At 45.4% G+C, this 21,789-nt stretch overlaps 1 protein-coding gene and 1 pseudogene across 5 annotated transcripts in view; both read left to right on the top strand.

Moving 5' to 3' along the window:
* LOC147702005 (testis-expressed protein 47-like) overlaps positions 1 to 21,789 on the top strand; it is a 223,648-nt gene that overhangs the window by 121,070 nt on the left and 80,789 nt on the right. The window lies entirely within an intron of this gene.
* LOC147702006 (dead end protein homolog 1 pseudogene) lies at positions 9,858 to 11,852 on the top strand (annotated as a pseudogene).

Here is a 21,789-nt window from a genome sequence, read left to right as displayed (position 1 = left end):
TGTCTCACGGTGAAAGAGTGAACCCTTTTCCTAGAATGCACCTTGGTCAGATGCCATGATTATTTTTTTCAGGCTAAGGCATGGCCCTAGTGAAATGTCACCAAAAAGGGTTGCATGTCCATAAAGTTCACGTTAAGTGTCCAGGGGAAACTTATAAGAGAAGAAGAAAATTAGACAAAATCTCTGGCCAATACTTGAATCCTGAACCGTTCATCCACCTTATTCGACGGCAGATTCTCTATAAGCTCCAACTCTTTTTGCTCTCATTTCAACCTGCAAAGCATCTCTAGGTTTTTTGCCAGAGCTGGGACCACCTTCACAGCATCCAGGAATGCAAAAAGACGTCCATGGGTTCTGAAAGTTCCGTGTGGGAGGTTGATAGAGACCCACCAAGGTTGTCCTGGTGTGTGGAGCAGGTCTTGGGATTCGTCAGTAGATGGCAGTTCTAGTCTCACAACTGGGTTCTTTAGGGCTCCGTGGACGACCACCTATGTTTCCAGGATCTCCAGTATGATCAGTGGATATTTGAGGTTGACAAGCTGTATTTTTGGAAGTTGTGTCCTTGGGAATATCAGCCTTGTCCCCGGGGTCCTCGATGGTTGTCAGGCCCAATTAGAGCATTTCAAGCTCTCTGCTTCGTTCTGGCCAAAGACTAAGAGCTGAGCGAGAGAAGGGCTTCCACTTTATTCTGGCAAATGCACTGGAGCTCCTACTGAAGTGCAGCACAAGCAGACTGGCTCCCAGTCTCGAAAGCCCACGCACTGCAGTCAGCCAATCCCCTCTTTAGTCTGCACAACAGCAGGCCTCTGGGGCTGCTGACCAGTGGCTGAGGAGAGGACCCACCAAAGCAAGGAATCCGCCTCCGCAAAGCGACCACCACAACCTCCTCGGTCCAAAAATGCACTATCTTTGCTTAATGTTTGCAATCTCCCTTAGTTCACTGTGCAATTAAAGGAGACACGAATGGCTCCTAACAGCGATCCGTTGCATAGCAACGAAAGAGTGGATCCTTTAATTAAAAAAAAAGAAAGAGACCGAAGCAGACCGGGGTGATGGGGAGATGGGGTGGTGTGGACACAGCAAACGATCTCAAGTAAGGACAGAACCGATCATTCGAGAGGCCAGCGTGACAGGATCCGACAGCATGGAAGGCATGGTGTACATGCGGGTGCTGGAAGGGAGATGCGCAGAGATGAGCAGTAAAGCATAAGTTGTCGGTTCCCCCTCCCCTGTGGTTGGTTGACCTGCAGATTGTGGGGGTTAGGGGAAGGCGGCGGAGACTGGGAAGGGTTTGACACCTTAGAGTGCAGATGGTTGAGGACCGAGCACTAGGTGCTGTGGTGAGTGAGGAGTGCAGACGAACAACTTCCTGGGAGGCAGAGGTGTCCTGTGCCCCACGCATGGGAACACGCAGCCCAGAGAGACTGCAGGGGCTCCGAAACTTGGGCGGCGTAAAGACGGCACCGGCTAGGAGGCGGCAGAAAGCTGCACCCTGCTGAGCAAGAAAAGGAGAAGTAGAGAACTCTCATCGACATCTTTTTTTAAATCATATATGATTAATAAGGGGACTCACGTCTTGATGTTTCCACCCGCGCAAAACAACCCCTCAAAACTCCCCCACCCGTAATTCAATTCGAGAATTTAAACACGAGTAAATAGTAACTGTCTTGTGTCGGCTAAAGGATCAAGACCATGGCATGTACGCACCTTTGTTAGTACCCCGAATACATTTTCGGGGCGTCTCTTCGCATTCATTCTTGTGAATTGTGCGCATCACTACCATGGAATTGATCCTTCTCCAGGTCTCTATACTTTTTGGCCTGCTAACATGGGCGTGTCCTGTCCGATAACACCGGGCTGGACAGCGTCAATAATCCCAAATGTAAATTTTTCTGAGCAAATTGATGGATGGAGGAGTTCGGAAGCACAAGGACATCAAAGTAGAAGTGGGCGAAGTAACAAATTAATAGAGAGCAAGGCGAGAGCAGAACCATGCACGAGCCGACCCTTGAAAATATCTGGCAGTTAAATTAAGCAACAAATGCCATGTAAAATGAGATCACTTCTTCTCAAATTTAGAAAAAAAGTGTATTTCTTTAATATGCCGAAGAGTTTCCTCTTAGCACATCAGATTATTTCTCTGCACTGGAAGGTCTATATTAAAAGTGTTCGTTTTTAAACATGAGCTTAAAAACATTCATGCCCCCTTGCTATCACAATATCGCCACTAGCAAACAAAGAGGCAAGTCAATTGTCATGTTCTTTAAATGTGGTCAAGATTTTTATTACGCATGGAGCAACATTATAATCCATTAAACCAAACAGCAGAACTTTTTGTATAGCGCCAATCCTGTATCTCAGAAAAAAGGAATCTTGATGAAATCAAAGATTTGCTGAGGATCACACACAATTTGAGCAAGCAAGTAAGCAGGAATGATGCGGGGATTTCTGGTTTAAAATTGTGCAATTCTCTGTTTTGCCTTTTTTTTTTTTTTTACAACAGTTGCAGTTTTTTTGCCTTTAATTCTTCGTGCACGAGTTTCGAGCGTGGGCGGCACGCAATGGCAAAATTAATTCTCGGCCTGTTTTGGGCTCGAGATTCAAAGACGACCTCTGACTGAGGCACAGCCAGGCACCTGGCTAGAGCCTCACTCGAGCTTTCAGTGGTTTGCCCACCTTTCTAAAACAAGAAAGACATTTCCCGAAGCACAATTGCAGCTGCTGTTTAAACAATGAAAACGAGCACTAACTTTTGAGCTTTCTCCTGAAATGTTCTGCTCTGGCAAGTCACTTTTAGGAGGTGATTCATTGCACAGTGGACTTCAATACAATGAAGCATCGAAAAGACCAATAGGTCTGGCCTTGGCGAGCATGTGCTTTATTAATTTATTTTTGCAAACATTTATTATGAAAAATCGTTTAGCAAACCTATAAAAAACCAGTTTAAAGCTACAGCTCCGCTGCCAAATGTCTCCACCCCCTCGAAAGAACTCTTCTGGAAACCTCCTTCCAATTCAAAGCACAGCAGCAAGCACGCGCACGTATATTACGAGCGCAGGCGAGAGAGGCGGGCTCTGCTTTGAAAGGCAGGAAAGTTATTTTGAACCTGCGAGGTTCCGGGAGATGCCCCGCCTCTGAGCCAGGCTCGCGGTGATGTAGCTTGTCCGGAGCGGGCACCTTAGAGGCAGAGGGGTGTGGGTAGCGGAGAGCCCAGAAGAAAGCAGGGATCCCGGGAGTGCTGGCGTTCTCGGGAGACAGCAGGAGGAGAGAAATCCGGTGATGCGACGGAATGAAGGAGCCAACGACAAAAGAGCCCAGTAAGTGGTGCGGAATGTGTGTGTGTGTGCCTGTGCGTGTGCGTGCGTGTGCGTGGGCGTGTGTGTATGCAGTGTGTGTGTGCCTGCGTGTGTGTGTGTGTGCGCGCGCGCGCGCGTGATTGTGAGAGGCTGTGAATGTGGAGAAAGATGTGCACGGCTGGGGGGAGGGGGAGGGGGGCTGGGCGAGCGCGGCCACGATGTGCAATCTGCGCTCGTACCCAGACCTAAGTCCCTTGAGGCCCGACTTCACAGCAATAGGTCTCGAACGAGACCTAAAAACTGCCGATGCTCAGACCTGGTGAGACCCGGCCTACTTAAAACCCTGCATGTTTGGCTTAAAATCGGCGAGATTGAAGTTTCAATAAATATAAACATTATCCCAAGTGTTTTTTTTAGCTCTTAAGAGCATGGGACGACATATTTTTTTGTTTTGTGTATTAATGCGCATGATAAATTGATTTGAGTTTTATTTTTATTAAGCTTTCCAATACCAGTGGGTGTCCTGGCAGTAGTCAAAAAAAGGCATAGTGTAACTCGGAGTGTAAACAGATAAGTTCCGAGAAGGTTACAAAACATAAGCAAATGGGGTGCTGAATGGATAGTAAGTCAAAGAGGGGACTATTTTCGGTCAGACCAGTGACCGTGGAGAGAGCAGTGCTGCCCATACATGATTTTTTGGAAGAGGAGCTGTCATAAAAAGAGGTAGAAGAACACAAGAGGTGGCAGGCTCTAATCACAAACTGCATTTATTGTACTACAATAGTACTAGAAAATGTCATGCACAATACTCTGAGTGTAAATCTACACCTCTGCTACCATTACTAATGCAAAGATCCTCAGACTTCTAAGTTTGTTAATACGTTCTAAATGTGAGAGGGGCCAGAAGAGTGGCTGGAAATAAGGTCATACTTATGACCAAATGGGAGGGTTTAAGGAGTAGTAAGGGTGTTTGGCTGGCCTAGGGTGAGGTTTAGGGAAATATGTAACCCACCCACAAAAGAGTACACCCATTGCTATTCCCAAACTGCAATTCTATCAATCAGGCGTTTGTTAAGCGTGACTACTCATCCATAAGGGTCTCAAGGCGGTGTGAAGGGGGGGGGGGGAGTTATTGGCAGGCTCCAGTCCATCAAGGGGGGGGGGGGGGCTGTCAAAGAGCCAAGTTTTGAAGTTTCTTACGAAGATGGGGAGCGATGTTTTCTGTCTGAGGTGGAGCGGCAGGGCATTTCAGGCGCGGGCCGCAAAGGAGAAGGAGCGGCCTCCCGATCTGGTCTTTCTGGTGCGGGGGACCACAGCTTAGGAGAGCTGGTTAGATTGTAGGGTCCTCTGGGCTGCATGAAATTTGAGTTGGCTGTTCAGGTATGCTGGTCCGGTGTTGTCGAGGGCCTTGTGGGCGTGAGTGAGCATCTTGAAGGTGACTCTAGCTTTGATGGGAGCCAGTGGAGTGTGCGCAGGTGCTGGGAGATGTCGCATTGTCTTGGCAGGTCGAGGACCAGTCTTGCAACGACGTTCTGGATGTTCTGTAGCTTGCGGCTGAGGTTTTTGTTTGTTCCGGCGTAGAGTGCGTTGCCGTAGTCGAGTCTGCTGGTGACCAGACCATAAGTAACGGTCTTTCTATGTTCGAGGGGGATCCATTTGAAGGTCTTACGTAGGAGGCGGAGGGTGTGGAAGCAGGAGGACGAGACAGAGTTGATCTGGCTTTCCATTTTGAGCTCTGAGTCCAGGATGATTACCAGGTTGCGTACTTGGTCCGTGGGGGTTGGCGGGCTTCTGAGGATGGCGGCCACCAGGTGTCGTTCAATGCGTCGGGGTTTGGGCCCATGATGAGTCCATTTGGCGATGGCTTTCATGCCTTCTCGAAAATTGTGTCTGGTGGTATTGGGTTCGTTGGATAGGGAGAGGATGAGTTTGGTGTTGTCTGCGTATGACACAATGTTGAGTCTGTAGGTTCTGACAATGGGGGCGAGCAGAGCCATGTAGATGTTGAAGAGTGCAGGGCTGAGGGAGGACCCCTGGGGGACTCCGCAGGTTGTAGGTGTAGGGTCGGAGAGCAAAGGGGGAGGGGGAGTCTGATCTGCTGTGTTCTGCCGGAGAGGAAGGAGCAGATCCAGTTGAGGGCCTTGTCTTGGATCCCTGCGTTGTGGAGGCTGCGTATTAGGGTGCAGTGAGAGACTGTTTCAAACACCGCTGAAAGGTTGAGGAGTATGAGGGCTGCTGTTTCTCCTTTGTCCAGTAGGGTGTGGATGTCATTTTTTGCAGCGAGGAGGGCGGTTTCCGTACCGTGGTTTTTTTCTGAAGCCGGATTGGGAGGAGTCGAGGATATTGTGCTCTTCGATGAATGTGGCGAGTTGGCTGTTGATGGCTTTGTCAATGGCTTTCACTGAGAACGGGAGCAGGGAGATGGGTCTGTAGTTTTTGAGGTCGGTGGGGACCGTCAAGGGTCTCTTAAGGAGGGGGTTGACCTCAGTGTGTTGCCAGTCGTTGGGGAACATGGTGGTTGCCAGATAGCAGTTGATGGTGTGGCAGAGCATGGGCGCAATGGTGTCAGCGGCTCTGATAAAATGTGGTGGGGGCAGGGGTCTGTGAGTGGATTGACTTCATTGTCTTCAGTGTGTCTTCTGTGGTGAGGGCTGTCCAGTTGTCGATCGGTGGCTTCAGGGTGTCGGGGGTGGTTTGTGAGGGTTCAGTGTGTTGGTTGTCTTCGTCGAAGTTGTTTTAGATGTTCTTGATTTGGTGGTGGAAAAAGATGCTGAGTTTGTTGCAGATGTCTTTTGAGGGAGGGATGTCGGTGGACTCGCTTGTGGGTTGGGCGAACTCCTTGATGATGTTGAAGAGTTCTTTGCTGTTGTGTGCGTGAGTGGAGATTCTGTTTTCAATCGCTTTTTTCCTAATTTTTCTGATGAGTTGGTGGTAGGCGTTGGTGGCAGCTCTGAAGTTGTTGTAGGCTTCTGTGGATTTGGTGTTCCTCCAAGCCTTTTCAAGGGTACGGCAAATGCGTCTGGACTCTCGAAGTTTGGTGGTAAGCCATCTGGCTTTCTTGGTGTGCGTGTTGTTGTTTTTCTTGAGGGGGCTATAGTGTTGGCGCTGTCGGAGATCCATCTGTGCAGGGTTCAGGCTGTGGTGTTGGGGTGGAGTTGCTGAGGGATGAAGTTAGCTGGTTGCTGTGATGAGACCTAAAGAGTGCCGTAGTGAGCGTGAGTGAAGAGTTAAAAGAGGTCAGTAGAGTCCATTAAGGAAACTTTAATGATATGGCTCACTGTCTCGTTAAAATTGGTGAAGGGAGGGGTACCGAAGCACAAAGAGTAAGGTAATTTGGCCTCGTTCAACCCTCGCCTATGGTGCCTAAGGCCCCTCACACACACGCATCTATTGGCCTAGGAATAAAAGAACTCCGCTAAAGAGTAGCACCCAGTGCTACCCCGCAGGCATTGCACCGCCAGCCTGTCGCTGGAGCAGGAGGCCAATGATGACACGATACAATCATCGGGTAGGATGGCAACAGTCGTCCAGCCTTTTAATTGTGTGAGGCATCCTTAATTCCGTCAAGGGATTACCTTATTCCCTGCTGCACGACCAACATTTTTCATAGAGAGAGTCACTCCCTCATTTTACTCCACACCGTATGGGGAACTCTGTACACACTTTTGATATCTAGTGGTGAAGTCTTGTCAAGGAAATGTATAATATGGAGCAAATCTCTTGCGATTACCTGGGGTCTGCATAGTAAGCGGAAAGTGGATAAAATGTGGGGATTATTTATGTCATAAAAATTGCTTTTTTAATTACCTTATTATTACTTTATTACTATTTTGTTATTGATATGTTTTTGTACGGTTTTTGTTTTTGCTGTATGTTAATAATTTTTTTTTTTGGCTGTTCCCCTTGATGCAAATAAAAAAAGAAAAAAAGAAAATGTATTCATATTCTTTTGGATGTATTCTATATATCACTTTTAATAATTACTTCATGATAACATTTAGGATGGATTTTTTAAAAATATAAACTTCAGAAACCGGATTCAATTAATTGAATATATTTAACATAATCAAAAATGTATTTCAAAATTAGGTTAATCATGCTTCTACATTTAAAATCTATATAAATAAAAATGTAAATGTTCGTTTGTTCAAAATCTTAAATCTCCGAAACTTCTTCACCGATTGCTTTGAAATTTTGAAACAATGTTGGATTCGATTAAGCGCATGTTTATATATACACAAGGTTGGATTTGAATACGCGCGTGTTTTTAATCGAAAGGCCGAACATACCCTATTGATTTGGTTGCTGCGCAACAACTACAAGGGAAGCATAGAGACAATAGTATACATATATTAGGATGTACAGTTGGTGTCAGGATGGCAGAACGGGAAGTGGGTGGAGGGGGAGAGTTGGTTTACTTTGCAACATTAAGAAAGGACGCATAGAGACATTAGTCTCCATATATTAGGATTGACTGTTGGTGTCAGGATGGCACACCGGGAAGTGGGTCGAGGGAGGAGGGGAGGAGTTGGTTCAATTTGCAAAATTAGCGCGTGTTTATACATACACAACATTGGATTTGAATACGTGCGTGTCCAATACGCGCATGTTTTTAATCTAAAGGACGAACAGACCCTATTGGTTTGCTTGCTGCGCAACAACTGCAAGGGACGCATACAGACAATAGTCACAAAAACATATTGTATACCCACAAGCATTGTGAAATTAAACATATTAGAAACGTGCGCTTATTCTTTTCTTTCTCTTACATTTAACCAGACGGAGCCACAGCAACGCATGGTCAGCTACAGCTAGTAAATATATAAAAAAATTCTCTCTGTCTCAGGAGGTGGCTATGTATTAGTCTACACTTTTGATTAACTTTACACTTGGATTTTGTGAATAGCCAAAAGTAGTAAAGTTGCTCAGAAAAAATTAGACATGTAAATTACTAACAAATGTAAGTTACCTTTGGGAATAGCTTCATCGTTTTTAGAATAAGAACAAAAAGATTGCTCTGGGAAAAACTAGGGGCCATATGTATCAACACATTTTCCCATAGGCACAGAATGGGTAAAACCCTTTGGTACATCTGGCCCCTAGAGCTTTAAAAATAGCATGTTTCTGGTTAGGATACCAGTGCAGAGAATGGCAGATGTCCTAGAGAATTTAGTAGATCCCATAATAATAGTGGGACTAAAAGAGGATCCTTGTGGAACTCCCTTTACTATAGAATTAGACATAAATTGAAATTAGCAAATGGTACTGTGCACTGTTGCAAAAGCGGCTCTGTGTCACCAGAGCTCTACATTGCCAAACCTGGGATTCCATTTTACCAACAATTCCTGCCACCTCCGTTAGTAATATTAATTATTTAAAGCAAGCCAACTCCATTGGCAAATCAGCGTATATTGAAGGCCTTTGGAAGGCATTAGAACCTGGGTCGAGTCTACCATATCTGAGTAAAACTTTCCCAATAGTGTATTAGACTGTATTATTGTCCAATGAGGAACCATTACATGTTCAGTTTTCCTTTCTTGGGATGTTTGGTCCTGCCTACCAAACAGTGCAATCTATGTAATTCAGAAAGACCTATTGTTGTCTTACCAAGCCCACCCATTACTTACCATTGGGTGGCGTAAGAATCACTGTTTTTGCTTGTTTATTCAATAGATTTTCATGGTCCATTTTGTCCATCATGTGTGTGTCTCCCTTAGAGCATATTCTTTATACCATCCCTATTGACTGACTGACTTATATTCTCCTACTGCTCAATTAGAGGGAACTACTTTTTTCTTTTTGGTGAAGATATCTTTGAGAGTGCATATGTTTTTTTTAAGCTCTCTCCCTTCTGTGTTTCTCCCACTCAAACACACACTCCCCCTCATGCTAAACTTGCCATCTTTCTTGTGTGTTGCTTGCTGTCGTACATGTGCTTCTCCCCTGCCTCCCGCTCTGTGTTGCTCTCTCTCTTGTGTGCTTCTCCCTCAACTCTCCATGTTGCCCTCTCCCTTATGCATCGCTTTTCTATTCCTCCTTCCACCCAGCTTTGTGTTTTTATTTCCTTCACCAACTCGCAATTGCTTCCCTCACCTCCCTCTCTCTCCCGTACACCCACAGGGGTTTTTGAAAAAAAAGAATTTTGGAGGACACAGTATCAAATTTCTGACAGCCCTTTCACACTACTCCAACATCATTTTTTTCTTACTGACTAATGTTAGATCTGTAACTAAAAAAAAAGAAAAAACCCTGTATCCTTTCTTAGGCAAGGGCATGCATGGCAACGTGCACACTTGGTTGATGATGCATTTGCACCCATGTGTCATCACAAGGCACTCCCCTATCAAAAGACACCAGCCCCTTTATTTTATTTATTGATGGATTGCTAAATAAAAATTGCTCCTTTTTATTTTGTTCACCAATGCTACACATCATTGGCAAAAGTCCTTTTTTCTAGTCTTTTACTGCATCTCCAAAATAATTATCCGAGGGCTGCAGCGGCAGGTGCGTCAGAAGGAAGCTGCGTGTGAGCGGTAGGATAGCGAAAGTCGAAGCGAAGCCATGGAGATGGAAAACCAGCAGTGTGAGATCTGGATCAATGCTGCGAACCCTGTAAACAAGGCTGCACTAATGACCTGGGACAAAAAAATGGGAACCTCCCTGGTGCAGGTGAAAGGTCAGCGGAAGTACAGCAGACCGCCCTCTGAATGGGTAGGTGCCCCCCTTCCTCCGGCTCGGAGGTGTTCATTGGCAAGCTGCCTCAAGACATCTACGAAGACAAATTGAGCCCCCTCTTTCAGAGCGTAGGCAAACTGTATGAATGCCGCCTCATGATGACCTTCATCGGCCTGAACCTGGGCTTTGCCTACACCACTTCCGCATTCCATAACGCGGTTCCAGACGGGAGGCTGGTCACGGATACACGGAGCTACGGATTCATTTCCCTCTAGTTCGACTAAGCGAACAGGCATTTGATGCAAGCTTAGCGTGCCAAATAAGTGGGCAACAGAATTACCAGCGAATTGAACGCATTGGTATAACTTTGGATACTGACACATTGCGAGTGCGGACCAATTGTCGCACTTTTGTTTTGTCAAGGCACCACGGAAGGGTGCCCTACGAACTTTTAATTTGACGTGCACTCTGAGAGATATTCCCCCATTTTCTCCGTCCTGATGAAGACCCGTTGTTGAGGACTTGAACCACCCACTACATGGTTGGGTCGAAACGTCAACGACACTCCCCTTTGGGAGCCTGTACCTACTGACCCCCGCCCCTTGTCCACCCCCATTCCTTTGTCTGGCGATCCCATTGCCAGTGGTTCAGGTTAAGGACCAAGGAATTGTAAATAGCATTCTGCAAGTAAAAAAGAAGTATTTTTTACAAGCATTGCGTAGGACAGGCTCAATGTTCTTCTTTGTATAAATGACTCACACTGTTCTTCCTGATCTTTCTTGATCATTCACTTGAGCACACACTTTATCTTTCTCTGTGCACGTTCTCCCCCTTTTTTAAGAAACTGTTTTTTACTTCATGATTTATGTAAATATTTGTATATAATTGCATTGATAGTCTATACGTTGACATATGGTACATTAAACTAACTATCCCTATTGGATTCCTCTTTTTGGTTTTATTGATCCATGGGCATCTGCTATAAATGATTTTTGAGGCGATGGGCTAGTATCTTCTATACTATTAAGACGACAGATTCAGTCGCAACGTGGAGTTAGTCAACTGGATTAAGTACTATGATTTTTTCTTAATGATAAATTTATGTCGAGGACCAATTGTTGTCTATACTACACCCAGTACACCAGCCGGCGAAACGCCCAGTCTGCCATAGCTGCGCTGAACGGCTACGAAGTGCAGAACATCCACTGCATTGTTGTGTGTCGGAGCACTGGGAAGTGCGAGCTGTGCGTCGACGGCGTGCCTTGCCGCCTGGAGCATGGGGATCTCAAAATGGCACTTCAGCAGCTGACATCCGGAATTGAGGACATTGCTTTATACCCAAGCCCCATCAAGAAACACGAACTCCTTGCTGTAGTCAAATACAACTCTCACCGAGTGGCAGCAATGGCCAAAAAAGTCGTAGTGGAAGATAACTTGAGGTTGTATGGTCAGAAGCTTAGCGTGGCCTGGCTGAAACCAGACTTAAAGTAAAAACTATGAATTGTTTCAGAGAAAACCACTACCTCTCCTGGTGAGCGAAATTGGACAAGTTCATCTGTTCCTGCCGAGTTATCTGAGAAAAAGAAACGGGACCAGCTGAAATACTGTGGCTGTATAGTGGATTTCCTATGCATACTTTGCAGAACGATGCAGCTGGGCTTTCCAGTATTCTTGACCAACCTCTTGGCTCTTAGCCCAGAGGGACTGATGCGCTTCCACCACCCGATTGTAATTCCAGGCTATCCAATTCCATTCAGTGGGTATACCTGGGTCATGCCTGACAAAATGGGTTTGTGAAACAAGCATGATCAGGCAAAATTGGTTGATGCTCTACTAGTCCTAAAATCACTTGGAGGGTACAAAAATCAAGTAGTTTATTAGGAGGGTGAATGTTCTAGCTAAATGTGTAAGAGTTGCATGGGATAATATGCCATGTTTAATGTATGCCTGCAAGTAAGGTGAGATTCCCTCATTAAGGAATTTTCATTAAGGGAATGGACTTGACTACCCTGTGAAAGGATGGGCACACTTTCCTGCGTCTCTCTGTTCTGTTTCCTTCTGCCCCGCCTGCTGACAACTCACAGAGGATCTGCCGATCTGATGACGGATGCAATTCAGAGTGGCAGACGCCTGACGGAGATGCCAGAGTGGCTATGCAGGGGATGGGCTGGGGATATCAACCCTCCAGCCATCTCCTGCCTTTCCGGGTTTAACCTCAGTGGCTGACCCACAGCTTCACCTTCCGGAATGGCGATTGGGACAAGCAAGTGTTGTTTCTCCCAGCATGGGTGCAGCTGAGAGAGTTCCGCGGCGCTATGATCCAAATGCGCCCGAGCTTGTTTTTCACTTCTCGAGTCTGGGTAGGAGCGCCCTCTTGGTCCATGCTGCTGCCCCCCCCCCCTTTTCCGGGGCTACTGCCTGGATGCCCGAGCTGACTTTGCTGCATACCGAATCGACTAGTGTGCTGCCCTGAACGTGTGCATGTAAATGACCTGAGTTTGATCGGCAATCTCCTGCCCTTCTTGTTCCGATGGCTACAACCCTCACCCAGCCTTACCCTGGGGAGCCAACTCCCTTGTGGTTTGGATTTCTGCATTTCCCACCATTTTCTGTTAACGCCATCGGTGCCCATAACCGGGGTCCTCCATCTTGGCGGCTTCAATCTGATTCAACATGCAGCTGGACTATGCCGAATGTCGCCTGACTGACCTTTTTCCTATGTGAAACTAGGCTTCTGTAACTGATGTAGGCTGCCTTGATCCATTGCAATCAAGTTTTCATTCGAAACACAGTACCGAAACAGCCCTGGTGGCTGTCACGGATAACATCAAGCTGACACTAGATAGCGGCCAATACACTCTTCTGGTGTTATTGGATCTTTCCGCCGCATTCGATATGGTCGGCCACCAGATTTTGCTCAGGAGACTTGAGGAATCCGCATTGGTGGAGTGGCACTGCAGTGGATGACATGTTTCCTCACTAATTGCTCCCAGACAGTTATTCTGGGGCCGTATCATTTTAAATCTAAAGAACTGACCAAGGTAGTGCCCCAGGGCTCTAGTCTAAGCCCCACCTTGGTTGACATCTATATTGCTCCATTTGCCGCACTTCTAAGGAACTACGGGTTCACCCAGATATCATATGCAGATGAAACTCAGCTTACCTTCTCTTTCAATAAATCTTTCCAGGCAGCTCAAGCCTCCTTCTCTACCGGCATGTGGGCAATCTCTCAATGGATGCGTAACAACTTTTTACAACTAAAAGCCAGAAAGACTGAGATCATCCTTTTTGGAGTGGCTCCACTGCTGTGGATACCAGAGTGGTGGCCAAGAGAGCTGGGGATTTCCCCAGAACCAAAGACAGTAGTAACAAATCTAGGGGTTCACATTGAGCAGGCCGTAACCATGAAGGAGCATGTGACCCACACAGTTGGCTCATGCTTCCATGTGCTTAGCCTGCTGAGAAGAGTCTTCCCCTTCCTTCACGATTCCATACAGAAGACTCTCATTCAGACTTTAGTGTTGAGCAGATCGGACTACTGCAACGCCTTGTTGATTGCAGCTAACGTCAGGGCTGGACTGGGAACCAAAACCGGCCCTGGCAAAGTGCTCGACCTCCACCTCCCCTGGGGGGTTGTGCGTGCCGCCTAGCTCTTTGCCAGGGCCGTTTTTTGGCCGATTTTGTTACATGGCCGATTTGCAGTTATGCTGCAAATACAGCCCTGTAACAAAAACGACCCCCAGGGGCCCCAAACCAGCCCGTGCGGCGCACTGGGGGATTGCCTGGTGCCTGCTACGGCCAGTCCGGCCCTGGCTAACGTGTCCTCTCTGGTCCGCCTACAGGTAGTGCAGAATACGGCTCGTTTGACACTGAATGCCCCTTACAGAACAGCCTCACTCCCCCTTCTCCAAAAGCTCCACTGGCTGCCTGTATCCAAACGAATAACGTTTAAGATTTGCTGCATCGCCCACAAAGCAATGTGGGGCAAAAGACCTATTTACCTGGCGGAGAAACTTAACCGCTACACTCCCCGTAGGGATCTCCGCTCTGGTTCAAAATCCCTCCTCAAGATACCTAAGGTCAAGAAGTTAAGGACAGGGAGAAAAGCCTTTTCATATCTGGCTTCCCTCTATTGAAACTAACCTCCCATCTCATTGAGGCAGTGCCCGGACCATCTGCAGTTTAGAAAGACTTTAAAAACTGTCTGTTCTAGACTCGCTCCTGTGTGACACCTTTCCTATGTGGGTCCGTGAGCGCTGAGATGCCCCTTCAGGGGTAGTTTCCAGCGCTTCTAAATCCATAAGATAAATAAATAAAATGTCATTTTGGATCCCGCTAATCCGTAAAGCGCTCAGATACCTCCCGGGTTTAGCCAGTGCTATATAAAAGTCTGCAAATAAAATAAATAAATAAATAAACATTGGCAAAACCAACAAGTTCTAATGGCAAGACCTCCAGGCAAAGCTCATGTTTGTTTAGTATTGTTACTGGTGTTTGCTGTGTATTTCTGACATATGTAAGTGCTTATAAAAAGAACAAAGAAATGTAACATTTCTGGACCTATGGGCAAATTGATAAAAAAAAACTACAGTGAGAACCTACCACAATCCATTAAAGTCACAGAAAAAGCAAGACGTAGTCATGCCCTGTATTGTTTAAGTTCTGCACTTGGACTTCCTCCTTCTGGATCTATGCCTTTCCTCCAACCAGGGCTCCTTTTGGGCACCCACTGCCCACAGGCCACACCCATTTTGAATCATGCCCATGTTATAATTCTGGGTGTGTTAAAACCCTCCCAACATGTCCACGGCCACCACCACTTGTTGCAACAGGGAGCTCTTGTAGTCAACAACAGTTTTCTTCAAAGCAATTGGGAAGGATTGCCATAAAGTGGTTACAGTGCAAGGGAAGCTGTGCCATCCTGCCTGGTCTAAATGTTTCTGTCCAGTTTCCATCTCAATGAGCTAAACAATCAGCAAATCTACAGTGGGTGCTCCATACTATGCAGTGTTAGAACAATCCTGCTATATATTTTTAGCTGATTTATAAGTTTTCAGAAGGGCTATTTAACCCCTTCGACGCTCATGACGAGCTCAGCTCGTCATGAGTTACGGTTCTCGTACGCTCATGACGAGCTGAGCTCGTCATGAACCGCAGGTTTTTAAAAAAGTCAGCGCACAGCGGGAAAAGCCACCGCGCGCATGGTGTTAAGGCGGATGTTCTTTTGGCCCCTGATGTTTTATGCTTTATGGCAAGAATCTGCCCCTTGTATACTTTCAATTTTTTGAGTTCTGAAAAGAACCACAATGCTAAGTTTGTTTTACTCATGAATTGAGACTAAGGAGCAACATTATTCATGTTGTAATCCCTCATTAATGCGGAATTTGTTGTTTTTGCGAATTACACGTTATACAGACAAAGGCAATGGTGAAAAACCGATCCAGTACCAGCAAAAAAGTCTCTCTACTAAGTTGCACAAAATATCCTTTGCTTCCTACCAGAAAAACACAAGACTGTGCGGGCTAAGGGTACACTCACAAACCGTGGAGAATGGTTATTGCCCTATAAATAGACAACTTTAGCAGCTGATATTCTAGTAGGGGGTAAGAGGAGTTTCAGGCCTTTCATAAGGATGCCTTCCTAATGCAAAATCCATGTAACTATCCAGAACCTGGAACCTTCGCTTATGCGAAATAAGTGGTGAGTTGCAATATGTGGCACGATTGTTGCATTGTGTTTATTGGTGTGTGTGTGATATCTTCATCAATGATGCAGCGAATAGCTGGTGATCTCTTTTACTTCCGATCCTGGTAACAGTCCCGGCAGCTAAAAAACTTGTCTGTCAGTAGTGGCTGGTTGGATGGTTCTTGATAGCCTCAGATTAAGTGGCGAGAAGACTGTGGTGATACTAGTGGGGAATCAGCCCAACCTTTGGTCCCAAATCCGGTGGCCTGATACGCTGGGCTCCTTTCCCACACACAGACCAACTGGTAAAGAATAGTTTACCTGCCTGCTTCTTTGGTTTACTGAAATGCATCTATAAACTTCTATGGGCTCTTCTATCTTCCTCACCAAAAAATTGCTATTGCTCTGATACCGATGTCTCTGATCTAGTTTGTGCTATATAAAACGCAAAAAAAAAAAAAAAACAATCATCTGCTCACGCTTGGGTATGGTAATGTCCTTTACTGAGGCATCTCTCAGGCCCTTCTCCATTTAAAGCACTTTATTTTGCCTAACGAGCTTTGACATTACCGGACCCATATATTTGCAACACATTATTAAGCCATATTACCCTCCAGGTCACTGAGATATGGAAATCTTAGTCTGGCCCAGATTCCCAGAATCGGAAAAGCTAGACAGGAAGGACACTCTTTCAGGTATTTTGCTTCCAAACTTCTCAAGTGTTCCACTTTATCTTCGTCAATGCCCTAATAAGGCGCAGTTTAGAAAGAAACTAAAAACATGTGTTTTTTAGGAGGTCTTTGCACCTGTATCTGAAGATTGATTCAGCTTTTTTTTGTGCTGGAACGCCCTAGATTGGGCAGCCATGCACTTTACAATACAATACATCTCAATATGAATGATGCATCACAAGGTATATTTGTTTTTCTTACTCTATCATTCTTCTGCAGAGCCAGGTAACCCACCTGCAAGAGATTGAGGATTCCCTTTACCACAGCGTCACTGCTAAAGATCAGGGATTCCATCTCAGCCCTTCCCATCAACAGCCTCTACTCGCTTGGATTGTCTGGCACTTCGCTCCTACCTTCCCCATTCGGGGGTGTCCTACAATCTTATTATTTTTCTTTCACCAGAGCTGTCACTGATACTACACTCTGAAAATATACCCTGTCACGCTGAGATACGCACCTTGTCACTGCTGCACTTCTCCTTTGTAGGAAAATCCTTTGATGATGGTCCCTACTCGGGTTGGTTAGACTTGGATTTTGAAAGTGGTACCACATTTAACCACTCCTTGCATCTGGAAACAACTGAACCCTTCAGGAGAAATCCCTTGTGCTCACATGGACTTATGGAGAAATTGTGTTGCATAAGAATAGAGAGGCGTCCTTGAGACCCCTAATGCTATGACCTGGCCTAGAAGAAGAAGCTCTACCAGAATGTCCAGAATGGAGAAAAGGTAGCCTACAGCAAGGAGGATGAGGATAAGCTAGTGCAGATTGTGGTCTATACAAGGTTGTATGAAGGGGGTAAGTCACCCAGGAGCTACAAGGACCTAGAAGCCAGCTGTCTGGAAATTAACTGTAGAGATCTGTAAGTGTTGAGAGTCCACATCGCTTTCACCTGCCCTGTACAATCCTTGACTTTGAATGTACCCATAGCATTCATGTTCCTGCCCAAGGGGACTATGGAGGGTTATTTTCCTTCAGTCTTTGCCTTTAATAGGGATCCAGCGGGTCACCAACCTATGGACAAGTATCACTAAATCACACACATTCGGGCCCATTAACCACACTCACTTACAGTATCCGGTTGGGCTTCTTTATATGTCCGTTTGCCAAGAGAATTTGAACTTATTTATTTATTTACTAAGCTCTTTTGTTACTCATGGATCTTTTAGTTGAGTTAGAATTGGTAATTAATTATATTAAGCATTTACCCATTTTAATTTCATTGAATAAACATAGACTCAGTTTCAAAATGATAACGTTTTATCTGAAAGTATTTTTGTGAATCAAATCCAAATTACAGTGTTAACTCCATCATTCTGAGAAGGTAAATTCCGTTTGCCTAAATTTGTCTATAATTTTATTGACTAATACCTCAGGAAGAGAGGACAGAGAGAAAAGGCACATTGACACAATACATTTTATATTTTCCTACGATAGTGTGAGAATTACCAGGTAACGGGTTCAGGATAGGATTAAACAGGACAGATCACCTCTTCTGGATTTAACACAGGCGTTAAATCCCTCTCAGATACTAGTTCGACAGTTCCTCAATTATTGAGAACCTAAAATTTTCATACAATCCAATTGTGATCCAATCCACTGGTGATCTGTTCTTCTGAAGAGTTGCTTGCCACCATCGGCATAGCATACATCTATCCTTAATGGTCCCGCCATCCAAGAGATGTACCATTCTATGAAGATACGGGTATTACTAATTTGAAGCACCTGCTCCTGGGCCTAGTTCAGAAAGGCTATTAGAGGGTCTAATATGTGGACAAAATTTCTTGTAAAAAATCCTATCTTTTCATCTTTAACCCTAGCCTGAATCATATGCCAGGGTCCACGGGGCGTCTCATATGGTTGGCCTCCTCTGTAGCCATGAATGTATCCTGAATGCCTCAGAGGAAACCTGGAGCCTATATCAACCCTCTGAAGGCACAAAACTCACCGGCCCTGAAACAACTCTTTCATCCTTGGCTATGTGTAGAGATAAATTATCTTAACAATTCTCAAATGTTTATATAACAAATCAGATAGAAAATCACTTCTTTTCACAACTTGCACATGGCTTAAAAATACTGGAACCATCAGCCCATTGAGGCCACAGCGCATATCAACCCCGAATGTCAGTCCGGGATGTTGTGTGTAACACAAGTTCTGGATAGGATAGACCCTTCCTCGAGGGCATTATGTACATGGTTTCTAGTCCTAGACTTTTGTGTTAGCCTAAAGCATTTTAGGTGCTATTGTCTTGTCATGCCCCCATTTAAACTAATTAGAGTAACATACCTGAAATGAATGATTGCTGGGTGAAAAATTCAGCACTGTAGACAGTGTCCACATGTAGTAGTATTCAGTGTCCCCATGTAGTAGTATTCACCCTAGTTCTGAAACACCTCCCCCAAACCATCTCTTGTGCAGTACTTTGCCACGCACCATATTCAGTAGTAATCTCAATTGGCTCAAACATGATTCCGGCAAACCTAAGTGTTGAATTAGTCGAAGAGAATGTGTTTTCAGAGGTTCTTAAGTGTATAGCGTAACACCGCCTGCTTCTGGATGTGTGCCAGGTATACCTTTCTTTTCATTTAGGGCCTGATTTAGATATTTTCAGACTGGGTACTCGTCCGCCGAAATATAAATCCCATTATGTCCTATGTGGTTTATAGTTTGACTGACTGGATATCTCTCACTGTTGTAACAGAGTAACCCATCGGCAAAAATCTAAATCTGGCTCTTAATCACACCTGATCACAGTAGCTCTTTGTGGGAGCACCACATTGTTTGGAGCAGGGCCCGTGTAAGGACGTTTTGAAAGCGGATTGTGCTGCAGACAGTGAAATGATAAACATGTATTTGCACTCAATTTCAGTAGCCCTGTGGGAGTCCATTACAATATCTTAAGAAGGTTTAAGTGTTTGGCATAATCTCAGTGATCACAGTCGAGTGCGGAGAGAGCTGTCAGTAGAGGAGTCAGCTGACGAAGGAAACGGGGGTAACGCGAGAGTGCTGGCCATTCCAAAAATAGAAGGCAAAAGAAAAACACAAACGCCAACAGAATCCTACCTATTTGAAAATTCTTTATGCAACCGAGTAACAAGAACTCAGATGCAAGCACAGAATAGTTTGTACACGCTCACCGTTCAAGACAGTAAAGACAAGGACAAAAAATAATTTTACCATATTGGCAGAAAAGGCCAATGTGGGAGATTAAGATGCCCTGATGAGAGCCCACAGAGACACCAATGAGGCTTGAAACGCGTTGGCAATCAGCTATTAATCTAGCTGGATGAAATAAAGGATCAAGATATAGGAGTAGAATTGAGTCTTTATAAATACACAGTAAAAAGGAGCATGGAAGGATTATAAAACTTTCTTTATCAAATGTGAACAAAAAGAATTGAGTATTTGTTCTGCATTGGTTTGTTTTCATGTGGTCATATTGTAATAAGTATTGTAAAAGTCTTATCCATTCGTTAAAATTTGTATTTTTGTACAGATAAGTGTAAATTGTGATAGACGTAAATGTGTGTAGTATATGGTACAAATGTGTTGTGTCCCTTTGTGAAGGCCAGAGTCCTTTGAAAAAAATGATGAGACTTTGGAAAAAACAGGGTGAATAAATAACCCAATTACGGAAAGAATATAGCGTGGTTTATTCAAAATTAACACATTTAAGTGACAAGGATACCAGGTATTTCACTGTTTAAACTATATATAAAGGCCCTACTTGGTTCCAGTCTGTTGGGCCTATCCCCCCCTTTTGTAACTCCTCATTTTGAGGCAGTGGTCTGTAACGCTATTGTATCACCTAGAGTAACACATCCGTTTTTGCCATGTGTAGACCACAAGTGGCACATAAGAACTTTGAAGAAGCTCTCACTACTTTGGTCCCCTCTATAGTTAATGATAAAATTAAGCATTGAGACTACCTTCAAGTTTTAGAGTTCAATATTTCACTAATTTGTGATCTGGGGCACACCATAAGTCTGTTCTAGTTTTTCAGCTCACAGTAGTAGAAAGGGCTGATACCTTTCATCCCCATTCATGACCGGAAAAGTGACAGCTGCCCCCCAGGGCCCCGCCCCCCTCAGTGTGGCAGGAAAAAAGATGTGTGTCCGGAAAAGTGACAGGCCTCAAACCCCTGTAAATACAAAGGGTGGGGTCCCAGGGGTCCCCAGGGGCGTATAGGGGCGGTACTTCTTCTGGAGTCTTCGGCGAACCATAGCCCTGTGACGCGTGTATGACATTGTTGTGAAGTAGAGGGCACGCCCTTTTTTGGGGCTGCTTAGGATACATATAAGGTCTCCTTAGGAGTATTGTACAGCAACCGGAATCCTGAATACGCCGCAGTTCCCCCCGAGCAAGAAAAAAAGAAAAAGGAATGAAGCGATACAACCCCGGCGTGAAAGGCCCTATGTGGGGTGGGTCCCAGACCACTATCAATAGATATTACAGCTGCTTGCCACCCCGGGTGACGGATGAGAATGCTCAACAAGAACCACCCGGGGCTCAAGGCAGCGACGTTACTGGTTTTGACGCTGACCTACGCCGGAGTATGGAAACCCCTCGGCCCAAGGCTTGCGACTGTTGTATATCCCCTATTAAGGGCGATAGCAGCGGGAGTGAAGACTCTTGTAATGACAGTGCGTCTGAGGGCTACGAATTTGTGGAGTTGGGCAGCTTGGGAGATCCGGTAGTTCTGCCGGACACCCCCATCTATGAAGATCTTGGTTTTCAGGAGGATACGAATCCCGAGAAGGACGTTGTGCCGCCGTCGGGTACACCAGTCGAAGATGCCGGGTTTTCGGAGGACATTAGCGACTCTCAGGATTTCAGAGCGGCCGCCGAGGGATGCACCACCGGCATAACCGCTGTTAAAAAAGCAGTAGAGCATCCTAAAACACCAGTCTATGAAGACATGGATCTTCGGAAGCAACCGGCTGCTGAGAAGGTTGTTCTGCAACAACCTGGCACAAGCGTCGAAGATGATGGGGCTTCGCAGGACATTAGCGACTCTCAAGATTTCAGAGCGAGCGCAGAGAGCTGTGAAAATGCGGAGGTTAGTAAGAAAACTGTTATGCCTCGTCTGGTACGTCGTGTTGTATTTTATTTCTCCAGCTAAACTAATGATCCGTCAATCTTTCTTCTTTTACCACCTAGGGCGGAACCCCAAAAAGAACTAAGGTCGGCGAGTCTCCTACAAAAACGGACAGCGTGAATTTTTACTGTCTATGTTGTGCAAACCAGGCTGAAAGTTCCACAAGTCAAGGTGCTGATGCTCCTGAGAAGCGGGTCGTTGTCTCTAAGAGAGACGTTGTTGTAAAAGAAGTTATTGCAATAACTTATGACGATTTGAAGTCTGTTAAAGGTTTCGTGTTGGCAGTGGTGCAAACGTGTGT

The sequence above is a fragment of the Lissotriton vulgaris genome, chromosome 7 (assembly GCF_964263255.1).
Source record: "Lissotriton vulgaris chromosome 7, aLisVul1.2, whole genome shotgun sequence".
NCBI classification, from domain to species: domain Eukaryota; kingdom Metazoa; phylum Chordata; class Amphibia; order Caudata; family Salamandridae; genus Lissotriton; species Lissotriton vulgaris.
The sequence above is the reverse complement of the archived record's forward strand: the minus strand, read 5'-3'. Positions and strand labels throughout refer to the sequence as shown.